This window comes from Lagopus muta, chromosome 6 (genome assembly GCF_023343835.1).
Source record: "Lagopus muta isolate bLagMut1 chromosome 6, bLagMut1 primary, whole genome shotgun sequence".
In the NCBI taxonomy this organism is placed as follows: domain Eukaryota; kingdom Metazoa; phylum Chordata; class Aves; order Galliformes; family Phasianidae; genus Lagopus; species Lagopus muta.
In genome coordinates, this window is record NC_064438.1 from 26,918,080 (window position 1) to 26,932,214 (window position 14,135).

At 38.3% G+C, this 14,135-nt stretch overlaps 1 protein-coding gene across 9 annotated transcripts in view; it reads right to left on the minus strand.

The window, feature by feature from the left end:
• SIPA1L1 (signal induced proliferation associated 1 like 1) overlaps positions 1 to 14,135 on the minus strand; it is a 192,242-nt gene that overhangs the window by 123,162 nt on the left and 54,945 nt on the right. The gene's annotated exons all lie outside the window — the stretch shown is intronic.

A 14,135-nucleotide genomic window follows, 5' to 3' on the forward strand; every position in this document is an offset into this window, starting at 1 on the left:
CCACACAATCTTTTTTTAATCCAGGCTAGCTAGATCAAAGCTAATTCAGGTGTGTCTAACCATTTTGAAATTGGGAAGTTTGCAGAGACAGCATATGCATCCTCATTCCTAGCCCACCTAGCCAACAGGTGCCAACAGCAGTACAGAAAATGAATCATTGTTTTCAGTAACACTATCTTCAGTCATTGAGGTATCAGCTTGTTGCAACAAATAAGGGAGGGTGCAAAGAGAACAGAGCCAGGCTCTTACCCAGGTGCTGGGTAGCAGGACAAGAGGCAGCGGACACAAGTGGAGAATGAGAGGTTCCCTCTAAACACCAGGAACATATCTGTGCTGTGCAGGTGATGGAGCACTGGCACAGACTGCCCAGAGGCTGTAGAGTCTCCAACTTGGAGATGTTCAGAAGGCGCACAGCCATGGCCCCAGGCATCCTGCTTTGGGTATCCCTGCTGGATCAAAGGCTGGACAGTTGGACTCAGTTGGCCCTGCCAATCCCACCCACTCTGCAGTTCCTGACCAGCAGAGAACAGTGATCTAAACATAAAATCCTTACGGCTACTCAAAAATTTACTCTCATACACTTAATTGAAATAAGATACATTTCATTCAGCCTCAGACACAGTGAAATGAACGTGAGATTTCTCATGAACATATTTCCTATTATTAAGGGCACACTTAGCTATTAAGAACATTATCAAGTTTTGTTCAATTGAAGGGTCTAGTTGCAATTGTTTCCCAGTACAGTACAAATAATCTCTCGACAATATCAGTAACATTAATTCTGCAGCATTTTACAAAAGAGAATGGTAAGAATACCAGGCATTTCCCCAATTCCATTCCATTTACAGATAGAAGCTGTAGTTATCAAAAACGGCACAAAAATATTAAAGACAACGATAAGTTAAAGCTACTGAATGCCTTCCATCTAAATATAAACAGATATGTAAAGGTATTAAAAAGAAGGAAAATTCAGCTTTCTTGGAGCACATCTAAATTTCTGGAAAAGTTACTTGATGTTATGGTTAACTTGTTAATCAATTTCAGCATATGAGTCTGAGCGTACAGGAATATAAATCTTATAAGAAAAGTTGCTAGTGGAATAGACTGAACTGTAACTACTGCTGTTAGGAGCTGGAATTCAGCAATTTTAACAATTCCTCCAGAAACAATTTCAAATAATGAACAAAAGTTGCGTAACTAATTCTCTCAAATAAAAGTTCTATTTGTTTCTTTAAACATACCACACACTGATGGTTACAAGATAGGGTATTTTTTTTAGTAGCAATGTTTGTTACAGTGCTTGCCATTTCCAAATCTGGGCTTCCTTTGCATACCCCACATCTGTATATTTAAGCATTTGTCAATAAACACATCATTATAATGTTTTTGGAGGAGGGGGCCATAACAGCACTTCTGACAATGACTTGCCTGGTTGCAAATCAGCTCCAACTGATCTTCATCCAGACCTCAATGCTGTTCTCACTATGGTCCCTAACAAGTACACTGGCTGTTTCCCTTCAGGGAGCACTACGACTTGTGCAACATGTTGAGTTAGATGAGGAAGCTGCTCAGTGAGAATGCTAATCCACCCCGTCTGTCTTTGCAAAACCACCACCACCACCACCACTCCCCAACCCCTGGCAAAAACCAAAACCATGCTCTGCAATTTTCCAATCTTCCTGCTATGCCTTCTTGAATCAGAGCCATTGCACACCTGTGATGGGTTTGTACAGATACTAGGCAGATGGCAAGGCTGAACGGACAGAACTGTAGTATCTCATGCTTGCAACGTCATCTTTATCTTTTCATTAACTCCCTAAAAGTATATGATAGGTTCAGTGAAAGAATGGCAGAGACTGGCTTTTAGCCTGTGATCCAAGAATCAAGCAGGCATATTCAGAATAACCATCCCTTTTTTTTTTTTTTTTTTTTTTTTTTTTTACAACGAGTTCAGTTTCACAGGTAGATAAAAATAAACCACCTACAAGATCTGCTGTGCTTTTGATAATGTGAGAAAGCCATGCATTCTGTAACTGCCTGAACAGAGCACAACCTGCTTTCAGGAACACACCCACAACATCTAGCAGGAAGTGAGGAGGGAGCAATCATCCAGTACCCTCCTATCTCCCCCATGAAGAAAGCTCTCACACAGAGCAGGTGCATTCAGCTGCAGAGTGGCTATGGGCTGGTGCTCTGAGGAAGGCAGTTTACCCCATTAACCCTTCTGGAGAGCACCCTCCTCCCACACTGCTTGAAACAGTGCATGCTGTCAGCAGTTGCAAAGCCAACACTGATCACATGGCAAGGAGCACTGCTGCAAAGGATAACCATCAGCACGGAGTAAGAGCATGCATTCTTACCTGTTCAGCTTCCTGAAGGGACAAGGAAAGCTCAAACAAAAACTGCCAGTGACTCAGAAACAGGAAGACCACACAGACGGGAACAAAATTCAAATGGGAAATCAAAAGGTGAAATCTTTCTCAAAAGGTAAAGGGATATTTAGGAAATATCAGAAGCCAGAAGGAACCACGAAGATTTGTAATACCATAAATTTCAGTTTCTGCAGCTAAGATTCCCTCTTCTCAGCGTGCTTAGGTGAGAAGTTTCTCACTGTAACAATCCCAACCTTCTTTTATCACCCTTTCTCTGAATCAAGTGATTTTCTCTTGGTACATATTCTGCCAAACATTTGGGGATTAAACAAACATTTGGTTACACCTAAAAAACCAGGATACTTCTGAGTGCTGTGGCCCACTTTTCCTCACTGTTCAGCACAAAGCTAATCACACGTCAAGCACAAGGGACAGCAGGAGCAAATTTATCTAAGTCACCAACTGCAGACTTTTAAGAAGTCTATAAGAGCAGCAAGAAAAGTTTCCAAATTAGTCCTTCCTATTTACACTGCACTGTAATAAAGCCTGTACTGTTTCAGCATTAACCTTACCATCTGATCTCTGTCTATTGCTACAAAAAAAATTTGCATCCGTAGATGCAGGGAGCCCTCTATATTTAGACTGAGTGAGCAGATGTAACCATGGAGATTGATGCTGCAGTCCCAGGAACTCCATGGAGGAACAAGCAGGAGCTGGATCACAAACTGCCGCTGAATGTTGTTATCCTCAGTTCTCACCACACTCATATGTTAGTAGAGATGCTCAGTGAATCATGCCAGAGGAGGATTAAAACCTCACTCTAAATAAGGAGCCTGAAGAAGGCCTAGATCATTTCTCCAATCTGGTTTCCCAAAATCACAGCTCACTGCAAGACCACATTAGCACTTGCACTGATGTAAAGTAGAGACAGCATGGGACAGACCAAGCAGTCAAGGACAGCTGCTGTCAGCTGCAATGCCTGCTTCAGCTGCAGTATAACCTTGGCACAAGCATTAGTTCTTTCATTACAGTGATCTTCAAAATGTCAGGTTGCTGAAGAATTCAAGTCACCCACCTATTGTTACCCTCCCAACAGTATTTCAAGAGTTGAGTAAAGTTTGAATACTCATAGCAAGAACATTAGTGTAGACCAAAACTCTTTAAAATGTGCCAGGCAGCACTATCAGGGCTTGCAGAAGTAATTACAGCCTAATCTCAATTATAAATGGAGCTCATTTTAAAAGTAACAGGCAGAGAAAAATTACTTTTAAACTTCTACTGACCAACAAACCAAGCCTGTTCAAGCAAGTAGATTCACATTCTAATCTGGAAGTAGAAATGTTCAATCCCAACTCAGTCTAATGACACAAGTGAAGTGTTTAAAGTCTGCCTGTGATTGCGCTTCTGATAGTTTGACAACTCATTTTGGCAGCAGGTGAGTAAATTTCCACAGGCGGTGGCCTTCTGGTCAAGAAAAATTTTCCCTGCTTTCTTCAGGGCGAACTTCTTCCACTCAACCATTACTGAGACACATCATAACTCTAAACCAGAGCTCTCAATTCTCTTTTTCTTTGATGTTAAATTATAGACCTGCTGTGTAAAGATGACTTTAAAAAAAAAAAGAAAAAAAAGAGATTGCCTGTGAAGCTCAGTTGTGATTGGGAAGGCCGCCTACACACCAGAGGGTGAGTGAGAAAAAACACACTTGCAGAACTGAAAAAACACTGGTGTAGGCGTACATAGGGGGAGAGAAGAAAGAACTCGGTTCTACTGAGAAAGGCTATTTTCTTATATCACCCTAGAAAGAATTAAAAAGTGCTACTTGAACAGCATTCATTAGATTGTTTTCTACCTTCCAGATGTCAATACCAACACCATAAGCACTGAGGAATCCTTGTGGCTTTATTTCCTCCCTCATTCCAGAATCCTGCTTCCCAAACAAGAACGGCTTTGCTTCCCCTCCTTTCTGCCACCTCCCACAAAAGCTGTTCTCAGATCAGAAATTCACCTGCATAATAACAGTTCAAAGTTCCAGAAGCCTTTCATAATTAATAGCATCAGAATGTATTGAAATTACATCTAAAATCTTAAAAATAAAAACACAACACACACACAGAAAACAAGGAGAAAGAGAATGTTTCAGCTCTTAAATTTTAGAAATAATAAGAATTAGCAATGTTTGTTCTAATCAGAATCTAACAGTACTCAGAACTTTTGACAGTAGATGCAAGAAGTTCAGGTGTTTCTCAGATGCCTTAAAAATCATCGCCTCCACTTCCTAAGCACTCTCCAAGTCCATTCATTTCCCAAGTTATTAGGAATACCAATAGCAGTTAAAGTCATCACCATTAGAGCCTCAGGAGAAAGAGACAATCTGAAACAGCTATGAAAGAGAAGAAATAAGGCAATGGAGAAACAAATTCAAATAATGGGATGGGTGAAGTAGTAAGAAGTAAAATCCCTCATTTGGCAAAAACTGGAGTAATCTGTTATAAAAGAAGGTATACAAGACTGCTACTAAACTTTGAAATTACAGTCACCTTGACCTTCATCCTCTTGAACAGTGAAATACAGAGTCATTTAAAAGTCTCTCTATATAGTAATACATATATAATTCTAATAAAGCAAAAAAAAAAAAAAAAAAGCATGACAACATTACACAACAAATGAGTCATATACATAGAATCTGCATCCTAATAAGGCATATACTTTCATGCTTAGCTTGTCAAGCTAAAGAACATTTGCTTTGAGGCTTACTGCCAGAATGATCTGATATCTTGCATTCTTCCACAATTTTATTTTTCAGGTAAAATGATGTTTCAGTTTCTCTTAGCATTCTACAGAACAGTTGGAGGCAATGTGGAAGGCTGCCTTCTACCTTCAGGTGCTAAGATTTCCATTGAGACCAACCATTAAGAATGAAGAAAACTCAACAGAAGGACTCCCACAGCCAATAACATTGAAATGCAGAGGATATTTACCTTTTGCTTTTTCAGAATCTTTAGGAAATTTTCTACAGCGATATTGCCAATGAAGAAAGCTGAGCAAGTAAAACCTTTTTAGTCTCTCATTTATTTTTTAGCAATAGCAGTACAGAAATAGATTTGAAATGGAATTATGCTTCAATTTTTTTAATGATTGGAGACTCATTCCAAGTTGGTACATTTGGGAAGCTGTAGTTCCGAGTTCTCTCATTTTGTGTTGTTTGTTTTTTATTTACTTTCACCAAAGCAAGAAAGGAAACCTGATACAGATTTATGGTCTAATACGGGTTTAAACATTATAATTATAAAGCATAAATCAAAATTAGTAACATTGCATTTAATTCATTAACCACTTCACTGCTCTGTCAACAGGAGTCAATTACTGTAATTCCTAGCGTGTTTCTCAAAATGGACTGCAGAATAAAATTTCCTTTTTTCATTTTATTTGAAAAGGCTTCTTCTCATTTCACATCATCCTAATGCTGTAAGCCATAACCCATCCTGATTATTCACAATCACAATGGGTTACAATTTCAGAAGCTGATTTTTCTAGCTACACAGCACATGAACATAATAGCATAAAAGACTTCTCATTGACCTTTAACATAATTGTACTTCTCACTAGTATCTGTACAAGAAAGTACCAGTGGCTTGAAAAGCTTCTCATCTGTTAGCTAATACTTTTGTCTTGTGATGGAACCAATTGAGTTGAAACATCGATGTACTCACAGAACAATTGTGAAAACATGTTGTCAGTGACAACAGTTAGCATTCTAAAGTAAGCAAAGCAAATACTTAAGTTTGAAAAGGAAAAAACCAACAACAAATGCAGGACCCACTTCATCATACACCTTCTGAAAGAAGTAGCCGTGCTTATTTGTTGCTACCCAATACTGCCTTTTTTAAAATCAGTTTTTCTTTGCAGAAAGTTAGTTCTTTGCCAGGTTAAGATAAAAACCAAAGAGGGTTCTTTGCATGCTTTATCAAGAAAATTACAAACTATTTTGTACTCTTCTCAAAGAGAAGCTCATCTATCTGCATTTCAAGATAAAGTGTTCTGTAAACAAAATTTCACGGTCATGCTTTTAGTTGTGTAATTCAAAAATCAGAAAAGCACATGTAGACCTGCTTAGCATTACTAAGGCTTACATGATTTTTTGTTAAGAATTTACTGAAAACAGACATAGTCCAGCAATTTGACCATATATCTAAGAGCTCTAAATAATTCAAACAAGCAATTTTACTTTTCTGTTCTGAAGTTTTCCCCTTAATGAAAACATCTCGCTCACAGCGGCCAAATAATTATAGTCCATGAAGACCCTGAGCCTAAAACACAATGCAATACCATGCATCTCAGTACACAGGATGAAGGAAAAACAAACCACGTTTTACATTAATTTCAAATGAGAAAATATTTGAGTTATAGCAGAACCAGCTACTTTTGCATCTGCATGAATATTAACAAAACTACACACAATAAAGGAAACACAATGTTAATATAACTTCTCTCAAACTGCATACCAAGCCTCTTCAATGTTAGATTTTTATCTGAATACACACCAACTTTCGGAATTGATTCTCATCCATTCCAAACTTGCAGCAGTTTCACTAATAAACCAAGATGTAGCATTCTGAAAACTCAGTTCTCGTTTATCCATGAGAAAAAAGGGAAGAGAATTATGTAATATTCTGTACTTATTATTTTTAATAAACCTAAACTAAAAAAGAAATGTATTGAAGTATTTATGAACCCAGGACTAATAACATAGAGCATAATAGCACTTTGTGCAATATAAGAAAATAGGAGGCATTACTTTCAGAGCAGCCCTCATTCTACATAACTGGTTGTTTACTTTTCTTAAGGTGGTCTCGTCATTACAGAACCATTCGTGCCCAGGCTGACCGGCCATAAGTGAGACAACTGGTCCATGCCCTTACCTCTTTCATTAAAAACAAAGCAATTTTGAAAGTCTCATATTGAAATAGGAGATTCATTTGTTCATAATCATATTCATTCAGAAACGTGTACTTTTCCTGCTCTTCTCATACACACAGCACCAAGAAATTAGGGCTACTTCCAATAGATACACTTTGGGTATTTTGAATTAATTTCTGGAGTCTGCAATAAATTTCATGAAGATTGAAGAATCTTCTGAAAAAGGGTCTCTGCCAAAGTTATTACCAGGAGCAGTTACTGGACTTTGTCCATCTTGGTGCAGAACCTGTCCGTGCACGCAGCATTTTTAAAAGCATTGTGACTGGAAGGTAGATCAGGTAAGTACAAGATCTAAGGCTGAACCCAAGTGAGGATATAAAACAAATTGGCGGGGGTTCCCACTATTTTAGACAAGAGAGAGGGGGCTAAAATAGCAGATTTGGTTCCCCAAAAACGCTGCTCTTTGAAACGCTTCTGAGTTAACAGCATTGAATACAAAGGAAGATACACTACCCAACAGTTCATGATTTTAAATGAGCATATCAAAAAATCCAGGCACCCTTGTTTCTGAAGAAACTGCCATATCGTGAAGGAAACTGAGATAAGGAAATTTTTAATAAAGGAAAATAAATTATGAAGAAACCTAAAATAACAACAAAACAGCAAGATTATCTACTTGCCGAACTGAAACTTGCAGAGCTCACTGAGCTATCCTAACAAAAGTGCTAGTAAGCAGCACTATTAGATAGAAATTACGGACTGCGCGTGTCAGGGCATCTTTGAATATCTACAGACACCAGTACATCTGAAAATAATTGCTTGTTCTCTTACACTGAACAAAACAAGCAGTCCTTGTAACAAGTTATCATTCTGAGGTACTGTCCACATTATTCTTATCTACAAAAGCTTGTCTGTGCACCTACTGTGAAACTCTTCAAGTTTTAAATGCATTTCTTCAACAATTTTAAGATTAGCTTTCATACTCACTGTCTTGAGAACAGTTTTAACTTTACAAAATAGGAAAACATTTTCAGAAAAGATTCTCTCAGCTGTACTGTGGCCATTTGAATTAACCAGCAGCAGATTTTTCTTTCCATGTATTTAAATACCTATTTTGAAAATCTTTAGGGCTATTACATGATCCTTCATCTCCCCAGGTAACAACCACGAAGAGGCTAAGACAGGTCTTAAAGGCTTTCATATAATCTAACAACACGACAGAGCCATTACAACTGCACAGTGGTAATCTTCAGACAGGATTAGGAAGAGCACGAGAAAGAAAGCATCAGTAATGAATTACGTAGAATTCAAACAACTTAGAGGAGGAACATGCGGCACAAGCAGAACTTAAATAAATTCTGCTTATAAAAAAAATATATAGACGTACCAAAAGTGGCAAGTGATTTCCGTAACCTCCTAAAGGCCCATACAAGAGCATTTGATTCCATTATAAAAGCATGCGTGTGCTCGCGGGGGGCTCTCGTGCCCCTGTCTTCACAAGAGCTGGCTTTCAGCAGGATCAACTTCTGGTCCCAGCCCACTGCAAATGGGTACGGAACAACATCCAGAGGCAGAAAGGCACAGCACACCAAACAGAGGGGATGATGGAAGCAAGACGAATCTGCCCAGGGACTCCACAGACTCATGCCAGACCGGCATGGCCACACCACCACATCCTGAGCTTCCTGGAAGCAACATTCTCAATGCTGGTAGAAAAGCACAGATTCAGTCCAAGACTACTAAAAAGGCAATTGCCAAGACAGAGGGCTGACCTCTGAGACACACAAATGAAAAATCTTATCCCCTGGGCTTAAGTAGTTACCCCTGACTTTACCTCACCCAGCTATTCACCAATTTTGAGGGCAAAAATACCAGAACTTCAAGATACTGATTTCATAAGGCACAAGTAAGCTCAAAACTTACCAATACACTTTGAAGTCAGGTTATCATTTAGTTTGATTTAGTCTAAGAGATTCAGCAGAAGCATTTGAAAGAAACACCACAGATCTAGTTACCGCATATTGTGGTTTCCCTTTCTAGGGTGACTGATGACAGGAACTGATGAGGGGCCTCTGCACTCCTCATATCCCAGAGATGGGAGACAAATCAAGTAAGCCCAGTGTGATGCACCCTGTTAACATATTGTAATCTGACCTGGGGCACATATTCTCATAATTCATAAGTGAAAATGCTCTGCTAAGCTAGTTTTCAGACAGGTCAGAAATGGTTCTCCAGCAAAAAAAAAAATCAGAATAGTTTGGTGCCCATTTTCAAACACTGCAAATAGAAATTACCAGTATATTCCACTGAAAAGCATTTGAAATTCAGAATAGAGGTCCATCCCAAGTATCACTTCAGTCTTCAGGTACAGAATAAATACATGTTGTAGTTATGATTCAGTGAAAAAACAGGAAGGTTTTTTGCTGCCAAGAGAACAGCTTCAAGCTTAACATACACATCTATGACATTCCAGTGGGTTGTACACTTTGAACTATACTGACCTAAAAGGGCTTCCCCATCAGCAGGGTCTCAACCACCACAATTACACAGCACAAAAGTGTTAAGAAAACAGCACTGCCCTATTTGGGGAGGGCCCAGCACAGATAGCACAGTGAAACACAAGGCTTCTTTCCCTCCTATCCAGACTAAACACGTAAAGAACCTTGCTAGTACCAGCCTCTCACCCACCTGCCTCTCACCAGCACACATCTCAGGAAGGAAATGCTCACCTTCTCCTGCCATGCATGCAGCAATCCCACTCAATGAGCCTACAAAAACACACTACACCACAGCCAGGAGGGCACAGCCCCATAGGTACTCACTCACGTCACACAAGTTACAGAAAACAAACCTTATTATCTTGCCAATCAAACCTTCACTGACTAGGCAGGTCATGAGAGGAAAACAACCAATGCCCACAAGAAACTATCACTTCAGGAAAAAGACACAGCTGTAACTACAAATAAAGGTAAGTGCTCAACATCAGCATTTCTAACAAAAAAAAAAAAAAACACCCCATCAAAATAAAGATAACAACAAAAACGCCCATCAGAGGAGTGATGCCAACACTAAACACCAGTCCTGAACAAAGATCCTCTCAAAACTTTCCTTCCTGATGAGAAGCAGAGAAGGAAGCACCATAGATACCAGTGAGGCCCACGTGCCATTCCCACAACATGCCACAGGCCATCTCCAGGTTTGTCAACCCCAGCAAAACATGTGCTAGTAGAGGAAGGCTACTTGGGATATGTAATAATGAACAAAAAATAGGGATAACTACTAAGAGAACAGCATAGGAACACTCCTCTTAGAAAACATCTACAGATATGTGAGTCCTAAGTTTACACTTAATTCACCACCAAATAAAATTATGGCTCATATTCACTAATTTACCAATAATTGTGTCGTGAGCTGGAAATATAAAGGAAGAAGTGGGAGAATGACAGAATGTCTTGATATAACTGCCTGAGTAGGCTGTTTCCTATAAATGTTGTGGACTACAGAAAGTTTACGAATATAACTTTAGACTTGAGAAATACAACCTAATGTCTTCAAACAATTTATCTTTTATTACAATTAATATTTTTAACATGCTTATGAATAACATGTCCTATGAATACAAGACAAATAGCATGCTGCAGAAGGCACAAAGGAATTTATTTTTTTTTTTCCATTTGTAAGTTGATTTCTCAAGCCATCTGTTTCTCTGCAAAACACATAATGGGATATATGCCTTAAAAGAAGCACTTAAGTAAAAGTTTCTACCTTTCTCCTCCTTTCTCTCAGGCCATAGTTGGCAGATGGTCAAGAGGATGTTTATAGCAAAGAAGGATGTTTATCGACCAACTTCATAGGTTAAAGATGCTGGCAGTATAGTAACAAGACATGACAATGCCTTTCAGTAAACAAAGTACTGAACTTGTAATTCATTCTATTAAAGCTATCAGAAAATATTCGGTATTCTTCTGTACATGTGAAAAGCTGCCTTCTTACTCCTATAGAGCTCTAAATCCCGAAATACAATTTTAACTTGATCTCTTCTAATTATTTAAAATTCTCAGTCTCAGCAACACTGAGAGTAAACAGCTGCCAGTGATATATGAGTTTGAAAGTGAAATATTTACAAGTTACCAGTTGTCTTCATATTGCAATTTTGATTAAATATTCTTTTTCTTTTGAAGACAAAATGCAAGTCTGGTAAATGAATTAACTGGGTCCCAGTCTAACTTGCATGGTCTTTATTACTCCAACCACAGGGGAAAAAAAAAAACAATACATAAGCATATTGGTTTTGCACGAGTTATGGAAAGCATTGCTCAACACTGAAGCACAGGACTAAATCATATTTTACATATAGCTTCCTTATTGAAGTCTTCAAGTATTCTTTTTTGTTACACTTGCGTAAAACAAGAACAATTCTTTCATTTTAGAGACATAGCTGAGGTCAACAAGTTGAGGGTGAAAGTCATTCAGCAGGCAGAGCACAGCCCCTGCAGGCACCCCCCCCAAGACAGTCACTCCATCCCTGCACAGCACCCTACACTGAAATAAATGTGAGTTAACTGTCACTGCTAGGGAATCTCACTGTTTTGAGTTGCTGCATTTTAACAAGATCTCAGCTAGTTCCCCAATTACTCACTACTGGAAAGGGAACAAACATCTTAAAAAAATAAAATAAAATAAATAAACAATAAAACACTAAGGTCTGAATACGCCAAAGGATACACTTGCCTAAAAAAAGCACTTGGACACAAACACTGAAGTGGTACTGGAAACTCTAGCTTTGCCCTTAAGGGTCAAACTGTCTGTTCCAGTCTAATTCCATGCATACTTTATCGTCTGGAACAAGCGGGAGCTGCAGAGGAACGTCGTCCCGTCTTTTCCCACTCTCTCAGCCCTTTCTGATTAAGAGTCACTTGGTGATGCAATGAACCAGATTAAGAACACTAAGGCAATGGGAAGGTGATATTTCTTCCTTACCGAGTTAACATCAATAAAGAACAATTTTTAGCCAATTCACTGAATAGCTACCAGAGTGCCTCTGCAAGCAGAATAGTAGATGGGAATGTGCAACAGTTTAGAAGAGCACAATTCTCTGCAATAACTCGGATCCATTCATGCTGCATTAACATTGTCCAGGAAGCACAATATTAATCACTTACATCTCAACAAGTCATTTTCCTCAAGCTTCCATTCCTATTCAATTGTGTGCACAACATCTAAACAAGAAAATCAAAGTAGGATTTTCAAACAAGATCCTCTTCTATTACCCCAACATGTACAACAGGGTCTAATCCAAAACATCCACAGTCATGACACCAAAGCCTAGTAAAAGTATATCTAACACACATGAAGACTTTGACCCACATCAAACACAACTAACACAGACATCAGTAGTCAAAAGTTCAGGAGGTAGAACTGGTTATAAAGAGTAAGTAGGCATTTATTAGGTTTGGGAGAATGCAACCAATTTCCTTTTCTCTATTTTCTTTCTTTTCTTTTCTTTTTTAAACTTACATGAACTGACAATCGCTACTCATTGAGCTGACAATCCACAAATTGACTGCTCATAAAGCTGTCTACTCAAGACTCTCTTCTAAGAGATGTTAAAATTCCCTTTAAAATATTTCTTTGGCTCATTCTATTATTCTATTAACACACTTCCCCAAAACCTTCAGCCATATATACTAAATCAGGAAGAAATCATACAGGCAATATGTTCAGTAACTCTCAAAGTAGTTTTCAGTTCCGCTTTGATTATGCCTCCAGTTTTCAGAGTCTACTATAGACATTTTCTCAAAGGGACTTCATTGTCATATGTACAAGGCATGCTAACTATAAATACCTAACATACTTTGGTGTAGGGAACAAATTCATGTTTTTAAAACAAGAGAAATGAAACAAGTATTAATGATTTTTAATTGTCTCTGACCCAGTAAGGATAACTACCATACTTCTCACCGGGTATCATTCTTACTGATTGAAATACTGGTAATTTCCCTGTAGACCAAAACAGCTCTTATCAAAGACTACCAAGTCCTGAAGAGGTCATAAATTTATAATGGTATACAGTGACTTGATACCGTATGGGGTAGTGGGGGTGGTGAAAAGGAATACATATAATGCCAGTGGATTTCAATTTGCTCCTCAGTAGCTTAACATGTTACTGATTTCATCAACAACAGACAGATGAAACAGGTAAGTGACATGCAGGCTCCTATGTGATGACACAAAGCTCTTGAAAGAAGTTTCCAAATAAGCCACATCTTGTCAGTGCCACAGCATCAAGAATACACCACTAACTCTCAAGTTATCAATAGAAGTTATATCTTTAAAAGACTTACTTTAGCATACAAAGGAAAGCAAATTAATGGGAAGATTTTAGGCTTTAAAAATATAAACAATTAAGAGCACAGTTGCTGCAGTAACAAAGATATGGAAGGCCACCTAAGCAGCACATCCACTTTATCAGTGAAACAGAATTCCAGAATTACTTCCAGAAATCAAAATAAACAGAGACACACATACAGTTCAATCTTCATCTATGCACCTAAAGAGAATAACAGATTTAGAAAATCAGACATGCAGAGAACAAAAAAAAAAAAGGCAAGTAAGCATTGTTTTCATATTTCAAAGTTAAAGTAATAGAGGATTGAGTTTAATAAGCATTTTAAAGCATTGCTGCAAGTATACTCAATAGAGGGCTTAGATCAGAAAGAAATTCTACTGACAAGTGACACATTTGAAAACACTTGACTGTCATTTGCATCAAAAGAGAATATGACAGGTTCAGTCATGTGCATTATTGGTGCTCCGGAAGGAAAAAAAAAGACACATCAGAAC